General features: G+C 39.5%; 2 non-coding genes across 2 annotated transcripts; one reads left to right on the forward strand and one right to left on the reverse strand.

The window, feature by feature from the left end:
* Window positions 1-2,438: 2,438 nt before the first annotated feature.
* On the reverse strand, window positions 2,439-2,520 carry TRNAS-GCU. The gene has a single exon. It is a non-coding gene; the product is annotated as a tRNA-Ser (tRNA).
* A 9,062-nt stretch (window positions 2,521-11,582) lies between these two features.
* TRNAA-AGC lies at window positions 11,583-11,654 on the forward strand. Its single transcript has one exon. It is a non-coding gene; the product is annotated as a tRNA-Ala (tRNA).
* The last annotated feature ends 867 nt before the right edge of the window (window positions 11,655-12,521 follow it).

A 12,521-nucleotide genomic window follows, 5' to 3' on the forward strand; every position in this document is an offset into this window, starting at 1 on the left:
TAAAAATGCAAAAATTAGCTGGGCATGATGGCGCATGCTTGTAATTCCAGCTATTTGGGAAGCTGAGGCAGGAGAATCACTTGAACCTGGGAGGCAGAGGTTGCAGTGAGCTGAGATTGTGCTATTGCACTCCAGCCTGGGCGACAAGAGCAAAACACAAAAAAAAAAAAAAAAAGAAGAAGAAGAAGAAGAAGAAAAGCTATATATACAATGAAATACTATTCAGACTTTAAAAAGAAAGAAATTCTGTCATTTTTCACAATGCGGATGAACCTGGAGGACATTATACGAAGAGAAATAGCCAGACCCAAAAAGACAAATACTTCATCATCTCACTGATATGTGGAATCTAAAAAAAAAAAAAAAAAAGATTGAACTCATAGAAATAGAGAGATTAGAATAATGGTTACCAGATGTTATAGGATGGGGTAGGAGCTGGGTAAGGAATAGCGTGGTTAGTCAAAGTGGTACAAAGTTTCAGATAGACAAGAGGAATGTTTGGAGGTCTATTGCACAGTAGGGTGGCTATAGACAAAATTTAAAAAGCGAAATTAAATTAAAAAAAAAAAACCTGTCCAAGTTACGAGATGTGTACCTGGAAACATCGAAGACAGAATCTGTCCAGGAGCGGTAATCTCACGCCTGCAATCCCAGCACTTTAAGAGGCTGAGGGGGGCAGATCAAGCCTGGGAGTTCAAGACCAGATTGGGCAACATGGTGGAAGGATTGCTTGAGTCTGGGAGGTGGAGGTTGCAGTGAGCAGAGATCACAGAGATCATGCCACTGCACTTCAGCCTGGGTGATAGAGCAAAACTCAGTCTCAAAAAAAAAAAAAAAAGAACAAAAGAAAGAAAAAGAAAATTATAGATGAATGGATATAACATGTAGATACTTCAGCCATGTACAAGCCTGAAGACCAACATAGGAAACATCTGAATACTTGATTAAATCATAGATTCAGGAACACCACACCCCCGCCAATCGCCCCGCCACTGAGGTTATAATGCAATAGATATGATAGAGGCCCAGAATTCTTCATTCATAACAAACACTTTGGGTCATTCTGATGTAACAGCCCAGAGGAGGGTGAGAGAAACAAGAATTTTAATCATTACTGGTGAAGAGTGTAGACTATTAAAATCCTTTTGGAGGGCCATTTGGCAATATCTATAAATATTTTACATTCGTGTATCCTAAGACACAGCAAACTCACTTCTAAAAATTTATATTGCAGTATTACAGATATATACATTCAAAAGTTTATGTATGTATATATAAAGTTATTTGTTGCAGCATAGTTTATAATAGCAGAAGATACAGAAAGCCCAAATTGTCCAATAAAGAACTGGTTAAATAATATATGGTAACGTATGCATTGGGATACAATGCATCCTTAAAAAAGAATAAGCTTTCACTTTTTTGATGATAGGAAAAGCTCTCCAAGATATATTGGTTAGGGAAATGGGGCAGGATAAGGAACAGTGTTCATAGTATGTTGTCATTTGTGATTTTTTGAGACAAAAATAGAAATATATTTTTTATGTAATATATATTCGTATGTGCTTAGTATAATCCTGGAAAAATTAACAACAGTGGTTATCAGTAAAGAATGTAATTAGGTGGTTGGGGAATAAGGGTGGGTGCAAGATTTTATAAAGCTTTATACTTTTGAAATCATGTGAATGGAGTGCCTATTCAAAACCTTAAATAAAATAAAAACTATATATTTTTTCTCCGAAGGCCCACGATGGAAATCACAAGTAGAAACTATTCAATATGGACATTCCTCTCTGTCTTGTTTATGGAAGCATCTTTAGATCTAACTGGGAATGTTGTATGGAGTATATTTTTCAGCTTTGTGGCATCTCTAAGCGGAGACAAATCCTCCTCAAAGCTAGAGATCAGCAGACAATAATGGTTAAGTATTTTGTTAGGGATGGGCACTTTAAAGTTAGCAAACAGTAAAAATTTCAGTTAAACTTAGGCTGAAAATACCTGCAAAACATAGTATCAATAATTTGTTGTATATATTTATGTGAGTGATTTTTATCATTTACTTTAAGTTTATTGACAATATTTTTCTGTAGCCCTCAATTAATTATTCAGTTGCTCCCTCAGAAGAACTGGAAACTCTATGGAGAACATAAATATTTCTTGCCCTTAAGAAGGTTACCATTTGGAGGGAAAAGTAAACACTACCCAAAGTGGTGTCTCAACTGGCTAATTTAACTTACAAGTATAATCAGTGTTGCTGACAAGGAACGCTCGCCAAGACTGAGAGAATCTTATACTCAGAACCGAAAATTAGCAGAGGCCAGTTAAGATACATTTAGTAATTTACTTGGTTTCTTGGCGAATTAATCTACCAAAGAAGATAAACGCTAACTATGCAGCATCCAGACCCATCTTTTTAGAGGGTTAAATAAAACCTCAAGAAACGACGAGGATGGGATTCGAACCCACGCGTGCAGAGCACAATGGATTAGCAGTCCATCGCCTTAACCACTCGGCCACCTCGTCACATGTTAAGCGTGGTAAAGTCATTTTCTTCCGCCGCACAGTTAGTCCTGTAATAATACTATTTTTAATTGTTTTTTTTTTCTGGCGTAATCCTGATTCAGTCCTTACAACGACACTCAAAATCGAGTATTTTTAGGTACATTTCGCAGCAACCACAAAAGTGATAAATGACACCTAGAGTGGTTCAGTTACTCGGCACATATCAAACGAACGGATAAAAACAGTACGCGTAGGTATTAAACACGTAGATCCTTGCTGAACACCGGAATGAATGGACATAGGATTTGAACTCTGATTTGCTGACCTGGCTCCAGCCAGCTACTCTGTGTTCTCCCTTTGGAGGGACCGGATTATTCCTTCTCCTGATAAGAACATCTCCAGGGATTCCTGTTTTCTGGGAGGTGCCAGAAATTAGTAAATAAACTACAACGAACAACAAACCGGCTCTGTGATTCCCTTATACGTTTTTGCTTCTGAGATATGCCAGACAGCAAGGAGACGCTTTCATCTCTCTCTTATTCTTTCTCTGGGGTTTGGAATTATTGCATTGCTGCGATATGCAGCAATGGGTCAAAACAGGGTTGGAAAAAAAGTAGAAAGACTCCCCGATGTGAGCATTTTCGTTCTAGAGTAGTTTGGAATGTTACTGCGTAAGATGATTTAGCCTGGCTGCCACCAACACTTAAAGGGTCGGGTCGGGAAATCTTTCCTAGAACAGGAGCCAGCTAGCTTGGGTCGGGGTTCGGTCCCACTCACCATGTGACCTGGGCGGGCTACTTCACCAACTTCATCCCATAGTTTTTATCTATCCAGGAAAAAGCTGACTTTGACAATTTCAAATAAACCCAGCACCAAGGAACCCATCTACTCAGTAGGGCTTCTCGGCTTTTCTGTATCTGGTGGAAAAAATTGGAGAGATTATTTCTTGCCCAAATGCTGGGTTCTGTTGTTGTTGTTTTGTTTTGTTTTGTTTTTCCTTCCTTTGAAACCTTTACTTCTGTTTAGGCAGAAGGGACTGTCTTCTCTCCCCATCAAGTTCCTTTACCAAATTTCGTATCTCCATCCTCACCGTACAACTACCCAGCATGGGAAATTGACCTGTGATCCCTTGGTTAGAGGACTAAAGATTTGTTTATTTAATGATTCAAACAATCGTAGTTATCTATTTTAATGAGGCCAGTTATGATTTTCCGGTCCGAGGTGGGTGTATCACTTGAGGTCAGGAGTTTGAGACCAATCTGGCCAACATGGTGAAACCCTGTGTCTACTAAAAAAACAAAACAAAACAAACAAACAAACAACCATTAGCTGAGTGCGATGGCGCGCGCTTGTAATCCCAGCTACTCGTGAGGCTGAGGCACAAAAATCGCTTGAACCCAGGAGGTGGAGGTTGCAGTGAGCCGAGATCACACCACTGCACTCCAGCCTGGGTGACAGAGTGAGACTTTGTCGAACAGAAAAGAAAAGAAAAGAAGAAAGTGATTATAGCAAGGTTGCAAGATACAAGGTTAATATATGAAATTCAATTCCTTTTCCACATACTAACAATACTCATTTGGAATTTGCAATTAAGAAAGCAACACTATTTATATTAGCACCAAAAAAAGAAAAGAAGAAACATAAAAGAAAACAAAAAAGAAACAGGATACTGAAATATAAATCTAACCGGATATGTACAAGATCTATGTGAGGAAAGCTACAAAACTCTGATTAAAGTGATCAGAGAATCCAAATAAATGGAGAGATATTCCATGTTCATGGATAGGAAAACTCAATATTGTCAAGACATCAGTTCTTTCCATTTGATCTATAGATTCAACACAATCCCAATCAAAACCCCATGGGTTACTTAGTTTTAGAAAAAACAAACAAACTCAAAATTTACATGGAAAGGCAAAAGAATCAGAATTGCCAACATCATGCAAAAGAACAATGCTGAAAAACTAACACTACCCAATGTCAAAGTTACAGTAATCAGGACAGTGTAGTGTTGTGATATGGTTTAGGTGTGTCCCCACTCAAATCTCATCTTGAATTCCCACACGTTATGAAAGGGACCTTGTGGGAGGTAATTGAATCATGGGGGCAGGTCTTTCCGTGCTGTTCTCATGATAGTGAATAAGTCTCATGAGATCTGATGGTTTTAAAAAGGGGAGTTTCCCTCCACAAACTCTTCTCTTGTCTGCCACCATGTGAGACATGCCTTTCACCTTCCACCATGATTGTGAGGCCTCCCCAGCTACATGGAACTGTAAGTCCAGTAAACCTCTCTCTTTTGTAAATTGCCCAGTCTTGGGTGTGTCTTTATCAGCAGTGTGAAAATAGACTAATACAGTTGTCAAAATAGAAAAATAAATGAATGGGAAGACGTGAGTTTCAGAAATAGACCTATAGTAAACTTATCTTTGACAAGGGAGCAAAAGCAATTCATTGGAGAAAAGCATGATTTTTTAAAACAAATTTTAATACAACAATTGGAGATCCATATGTTAAAAAAAAGACTTTAGACATTAACCTTAACATTTTCATAAAAATTAACCCAAAAATTGATTATACACCTAAATGCAAAACACAAATCTATAGAATTTCTAGCAGATAACATAGGAGAAAATCTATGTTGTGTTAGCTTTGGCAATTAGTTTATAAAGACAACACCAAAAGCAAAACATCTGAAAAAAGAAAAAAGTTGGATTTCATTAAAATTAAAACTTCTCTGTGAAATACACTGTTAAGGGAACGAAAAGAAAATGTACAAGAACTCTCAAAAATTTAACAAGAAAACAAACGACCTAGTTAAAATGTAGGCAAAAGATCTGGACACTTCACTAAAGAAGATGGCATCTAAGCTTATTTATAGATTCTCAACATCATATGTCACTAGGGAACTGAAAATCAAAACAGTAGGTGTGGAGTGGTGGCTCATGCCTGTAATCCCAGAACTTTGGGAAGCTAAGGCAGGCAGACTACCTGAGGCCAGGAGTTCGAGACCAGGCTGGTCAACATGGCAAACCTCCATCATTACTAAAAATACAGTAATTAGGTGGGCACAATGGTGTGTGACTGTAGTCGCAGCTACTTGGGAGGCTGAGGTTAGAGGATTGCTTGAGCCCAGGAGATTGCAATGAGCTGAGATCCCACCACTGTACTCCAGCCTGGCTGACAAAGTGAGACTATGTCTCAAAAAAGTAAAATGTAAAAAAGTAAACAGAGTTTTAAGAAATTTATCATCCAGAAACAATATATGAACCTACTTTGGATCATAAATCGAACAACTCACCCATAAAAAAAATTTTGCATAACTGGGAAAATCAAACATGGACTAGGTATTAGACAATATTAAGAATTTTAGTTAAATATTTTAGAAGTGATGAAGTTATTAAAATTATGGTTTTGTTTGTTCATTCTTTTTGTTTTCTGTGATACAGCCTCAGGAGGTCCTGACAACATAAGTCCATTTTTTAAAATGTTCTTTTCTCTTAGACATATACTGAAGTATTTAAACATCAAATTACATGATGCTTAGAAGTAGCTTAAAATACTTCAGTGGAGAAAAGGAGGGATGAATGAAATAAGAACAGTAAGTCCTAATTGTTGTTGAACCTGGTTGATGTGTGCATGGAAAGTCAGTACACCATTCTCTCTAACTTTATGTAAGTTTGAAAGCTTTAATAAACAAAACTAGAAGAGCTTTTTTCAATGCAAGCGTTAGTTGTCAACTACCTGTTTTTGTCAATGATACTCAAAATTACTCTCACTCTTGTTTCAAGGGGAGGAGGGGGACAGGGTCTTGCTCTGTCGCCCAGGCTGAACTGCAGTGGTGCAATCTCAGTTCACTGCAGCCTCCGCCTCTCAGGCTCAAATGATCCTCTCACCTCAACCTCCCAAGTTGCTGGGACTACAGGCATGTACCACCACACCTGGCTAATTCATGTGTATGTATTTTTAGTGGAGATGGGATTTTGCCATGTTGGCTAGGCTGGTCTCGAACTTCTGACCTCAAGTGATCCGCTCGCCTCAGCCTCCCGAAGTGATGGGACTACAGACGTGAGCCACTGCGCCCAGACAGAACTCTCACTCTCAAGGCTCCACCGATGTTGAAGTGTTTGAGGGGGGAAAAGTCATTGTTCTGTGGGACCCTGGTACTGAAGACACGATCTGGGTGACCCCTAGCTCTTTCCTACTCACCCACCCCGCTATGCTCTCCATTTCCCTCTCTCTTCTGACATAATGAGGCATGCAGGCCTGAGTGAAGGAGTACCTTCTGGCAGCTATGGGAACTATGGCTATGCTGATAGTGCATATAATGCCTGTGAAGAAGAAAGAGAGACTCACTGAAAGTTTGACCTATATAGGTCCTTTGGTTTATTTTTTAACTTAATTTAATTTTTATTTAATTTTTTCTGATGGGTTATTTTTTCTTACATATGATGATGATAATTCATGACACTTAAATAGTGATGTTTTGTTTTGTTTTTGACACAGAATCTTGCTCTGTCACCCAGGCTGGAGTGCAGTGGCATGATCTCAGCTCACTGAAACCTCAGCCTCCTGGGTTCAAGTGATTCTCCTGCCTTAGCCTCCCAAGTAACTGGGACTACAGGTGCGCACCACTACACCCACCTAGTTTTGTGTTTTTAGTAGAGACAGTGTTTCACCATGTTGGCCAGGCTGGTCTCAAAACTCCTGAGTTCAGGTGATCTGCCCACCTCGGCCTCCCAAAGTTCTGGGATTACAGGCGTGAGCCACAGTGCCCAGCCCCTTTTTGCCTAAATCTCCCTAATAATTTTTGATGATAATGACCTCTCTTTCTTCTCTGCCCTAATACCTCATTCTCTAAATAAAGCTTATGATTTTGGCATGTGTCTAGTAGGGCCCAATTCATATATGTATTAGTCTAGTCACTGTTTTATATTAACTTTATAAATTCCATTTACTTGGCTTATAATAGCTTTATGATTTTTGCTACTTCGGTAGGCCATTTGATTATCGTTGGTGACAGAATAATGTAATTACTAAACTCTGAATGGAAATAAAGTATTCAAAAACTCAAATTGAACTTGGAGTATTGTTGCTTTAATTTATGGAAAGCAAATCACAAAGGTGGACTGTGAGTAAAAGAAAATATTAAAATAATATTAAATACTCTGTGTTGCTGCTACTTTGGGATTTATCCATTTGTAGGCACCAAAAATAAATTTTTAAATAAAATTTTAAACACTTTCTCATCCTTAAAGTTTACTTTGATGGGTACACAAGTCTAGATTGGCAATTATTTTATTTCAATATTTCCAAAATATATTTTATTGTTTCCTGGATTTTACCATGAAGATGCTTGTTAACATTCTAATTGTTCTTTCTTTGCAGAAAATCTATACATTCTCTCTGGCTGATTTGAGACATCCTCTTATGTTTGGTATAACACAGTTTCAGTATGACATGTGTAGTTAGAGTTGTTTCTCTTTAACTTGCTTGTGACACATTTGCTTTCTGACTCTCTAAGTGAAAATTTTCTCTCCAATTTGGGAAATTTCCCAGGTATATTATATCTAAATATTACCTCACTTACATTTTTTTCTCTTCTTTTATTCCTGAACTCTAATCGTGTATACTTCAGAATTTTCACATAATCTTCCATTTCCATTATTGTTTTTTTAAAATCAGTTTTCTGTGGCTGTGTAATAAAGTACTCCAAACCCGGTGGCTTAAAACAACATAGAACTCAGCTGAAATGTATCATCTCATCTCCTTGTAAAATCAGCTGGATTTACAAATTAATGTGAGCTGGCAGGTCAGCTGGGACTCGCTGCTCCTGGATGCCCTTAATGCCTGGATGTCTGATACTTGGCAAGGGCTATTTTCTGGAGTTCATCAGTTTTCCTTCATGTGATCTCCCCAACAGGACTGCCCAGCTTTCTTAGACAGTGATAATGTTCCAACATGTTGAGAACTGAAGCTGCAAGCTTTCTTGAGACCTGCACTTAGAAGTAACACAGCAGCACTGCCACTGTGTTCCAATGGTCAAAGCAGATCACAAAGGCAGCCCACATTCCAGGGTTAGGGGAATAAGATTTGGCTCCACCTTCTGATGGGAGGAGATGCAAATAATTCGCAGTCGTGTTTAGCTATCTCAGCTTGCTTCATATGTTCCATGTTCTTAACCATTTTTGCTGTATTCTGGGTTAATGTTTTGTCTTTATCTTTCAGCTTAGTAATTCCTTCGCCAGTTGCAGCTAATATGCTATTTAGCCTTGTCCATTAGGAATTTTTTTTGGCTGGGCACGGTGGTTCATGCCTATAATCCCAGCACTTTGGGAGGCCGAGGCTGGTGGATTACCTGAGGTCAGGAGTTCAAGACCAGCCTGGCCAACATGGTGAAACCCTGTCACTACTAAAACTACAAAAATTAGCCGGGCGTGGTGGCACACCCCAGCTACTCAGGAGGCTGAGGCAGGAGAATTGCTTGAGTCCAGTAGGCAGAGGTTTTAGTGAGCGGATATCGTGCCACTACACTCCAGTCTGGCTGACAGAGCGAGACTCTGTCTCAAAAAACAAAAATCTTTTTTTAACTATTGTGTCTTTATTTCTTGAATCTAAATTTTTACATAATTTTAATCTTTTTGCATACTTCCATTTATAATCATATCCTTAATTTATTGATATATGTCATACATAGCTATCATACATTTTGTATCTTAAAATTTAACATCTACAGTTCTTTAGGTTTCAATATGACTTTTTTGTATCTGTTGAGTCTCAAGCATAGTAATTTACCTTCTTAGGTTTGTAGTAATCTTTATTTTTAACCTTATTTTGTGATCTTAACATAAGAGCGTTCTGCAGGCCTAACTCGGGGAAGTTTTCTTTCAGGGAGGATATATTTCTACTTCTGCCAGGAGCTAGGGAACAAACTTGACCCTGAACCACTTGGTCTCACTACAGGTTTTGCCCCATAACAACAGTGTCAGGCTCAGCTTCTCCACCTCTCTGCTTTTCTGATATTAAATATTCATCCTCACAGTTGTAGTATTTCTACTGGTATCTGATTTCAGGTTAAACCCACTCCTCTGTTGGTCCAGGCTGGCTTCCAGCAGTTCTTGCTCCCAACTGTTCTAACTCCCAGGAACTTTAGGCAGAGTTCCAACAGTTACGGCTTTGACTACTCACTACCCTGACCTGGGCTCCAGGTGTTTCTAAGTCACTTTAGTTCTCAGAAAATATTCATTTATGTTTGTTTTGAGTGACCTCTAAAGAATTCCTTAATCCTTTGTGAGACCAGAAATGTCACAAAAAGTGTACTATCAAGAGACTTTGTTGGGAAGATTTTTTTAAAGCAAGAACCAAAAAGTACAGACCAATGGCTGAAAAATATATAAGCATGCAAGATTATTTAGTATTCCAATGGATAACGTATACCCTGAGCCTAGTCATGAGAAAGTATCAGTCAGTGAAAGACATTCTATTTTTAAAAATGAAATGAGGCCGGGGCGGTGGCTCAGGCCTGTAATCCTAGCACTTCGGGAGGCCAAGGAGGGCAGATCACGAGGTCAGGACTTTGAGACCAGCCTGGCCAACACGGTGAAACACCCGTCTCTACTGAAAATATAAAAAAAAAAATTAGCCAGACGCAGTGGCGGGCAACTGTAATCCCAGCTACTCAGGAGGCTGAGGCAGGAGAATCATTTGAACTCGGGAGGCAGAGGTTGCAGGTGAGCCGAGATCGAGCCATTGCACTCCAGCTGGGCGACAGGGCGAGACTCCGTCTCGGAAAAAAAAAGAAAGAAATGAAAATAACACTATTTTTAAAATGACATATCAATGTCATAAAAAATGAAGACTATGCAAATATTCTTCATTAAAGAAGACTAAAAAAGATATGACAACTAAATGCAACGCCTGACCCTAGACTAGATCCTGTATGAGAGGGAAACATCAAGTCAATTGGTCAACTTGAAATCCAGACCGTAGATTAAATACAGCTATTGTATCAATGTTAAATTTACAAAAATTCCTAATAGTACTGTGGGTATATAGTAAAATACTTAGTAAAGGAAATAGACGTGATGTATGCAATGTACAGGAGAGAGAAGCAGCAAATGATAAGGCAAATGGGGTAAAATATTAATAATATCTAAATCCGAGTAAAAGATAGAAGGGTATTTTTGTATTATTTCTATTTTTTCAACTTTTTAGTGAGTTATAAATTGTTTCAGAAAGAGAGAGGGAGAGATTTCAACGGAGGTGCCTCAGAAGTCAGTAGTTGTGAATCTGGGTTGGCTGGGCCAGCTCTTTAAAACGTGGGAAGCTTCCCCCACCTCCCCTCACCATTCGAGAAACCAATAATTTTTCATTGCTCCATGGTTTCCTACAGATCGGTCGCCAAGAAACAGATGCCAGCCCTGCCTTACCTAATTTATCTTTTTTTCAAATAACACTACTACCCCACCCCCACCCCCACCAGCTTGGCTTAGCAGGGGACCCTCAGAGTTTTGTCGGAGGTAAAGTACTCTAGAAGTGCCGATCTGGGTGCCTACGTGATGCCTCTCACCCGGGTCCAGGTTTCCAGTTTGTCCTTGTGATTGACTCATGACATCTTGAGCTCGCAAGAACGTTCCCTGCCATCACCACTAAATGTTCAGTGGACGTTATGGGCTTTTGGAAACGGAAGTGATTTGAGAGTATTTGTTCCAAGAAAGGCGGCGCTGGGCGCGGGGACTGGAACTCGGTAGGCGAGGATCCCCTTTGATGCCCCCCTACAGTTCCCCTTCAAACACGTAGGTCTCAGCTGGTACTGCGCTACTGGCTTTGGCCTCCTGGGGCCTTATGGTTGAAAAGAGCAGGAAATCAAGCTGGAAAATGCGAGAGACAACAGATTGTCTGCTTTCAGGCTCCTTCCTTTGTAATTTCACTGTGTTGCTTTCTTTGGACGCTGCTTGTGCAGGACCTAGGCTAGCTGTTTCACAAATTGCGGAGTTTGCATTCATGATTACACTGCAATTTACTAAATCTTTGAGAAATACTGATTATAAATCATGAAAGAAATGCAAAGCAAGTTGCCTACGGTTGGGGGTGTAGCTCAGTGGTAGAGCGCGTGCTTAGCATGTACGAGGTCCCGGGTTCAATCCCCGGCACCTCCACCAGTTTTGGGAGTGCGCACTTTCTCCCCCGGCTTTCCACTTTCATTTCTCCCTCCCGTTAAATAAACCTGGTCTCACTCACTCAATTTTCTGCTTGTCTGTACAGCCTTTGCGGTGTTCAATATCTGTATCGATAGATAGCATTGCCACACCAGGAAGGTCTTGAACCCTTTGTAACAAGCATTTTTGCACATTAATCGGCCTGGTTTCTTTGGATTTCATGCTATGGTATTACTGAAAAACAGAAAGAAAAAAACAGAAAAAATGTAAAAATAATAAGAGACCCATTGTTTTATTCACTGTGTTTTTCTTTTTTTTTTTTTTTTTTTTGAATTCTGAAGAGTTCTTGGAGCAAAGAACAGCATGGAGGTTTAATAGCAGAAACATATCTTATTGATGTCTTTCTTCTGAGCTTCCAACCACCCTATACCTTACCTTTTCTTGAATCACCAGATAGGGAAGCAGTGGGCCCCGTTAGTATCATGGAGTGATAGGTACATGAAGGACAATAAAATGCTGTCTGCCATAGCATAGGGTGCCTCCCAAATCTAACCTGAATGAGACAGATGGGATTGGCTGGTTAAATGAAGCCAGAACTACTGCCCCTTTGCTGAAATAGCTTAGTGGGAGTGTGAGAGACCAGGCATCCAAATATCTCTTGTTCAAGAAAATGTCATTAAACATAAATGACATGTTGTTGGGAAAAGGGCTTGTGGGAAAAGAGCTTGTGGGATGCCTGCATAAACTGGCCGTAAAAATATGAGACAATAAGTTGTGGAAAGCCACAAGAGGCCTCTGAGGAGGAAAGCCTCCTAATTGCCATCATGTTCCCATGCTCAGAGCGAGACCCGCTCTCTTATCTGTAAA

This window comes from Trachypithecus francoisi, unplaced genomic scaffold, assembly GCF_009764315.1.
Source record: "Trachypithecus francoisi isolate TF-2019V2 unplaced genomic scaffold, Tfra_2.0 Lachesis_group10, whole genome shotgun sequence".
Taxonomy (NCBI): Eukaryota; Metazoa; Chordata; class Mammalia; order Primates; family Cercopithecidae; genus Trachypithecus; species Trachypithecus francoisi.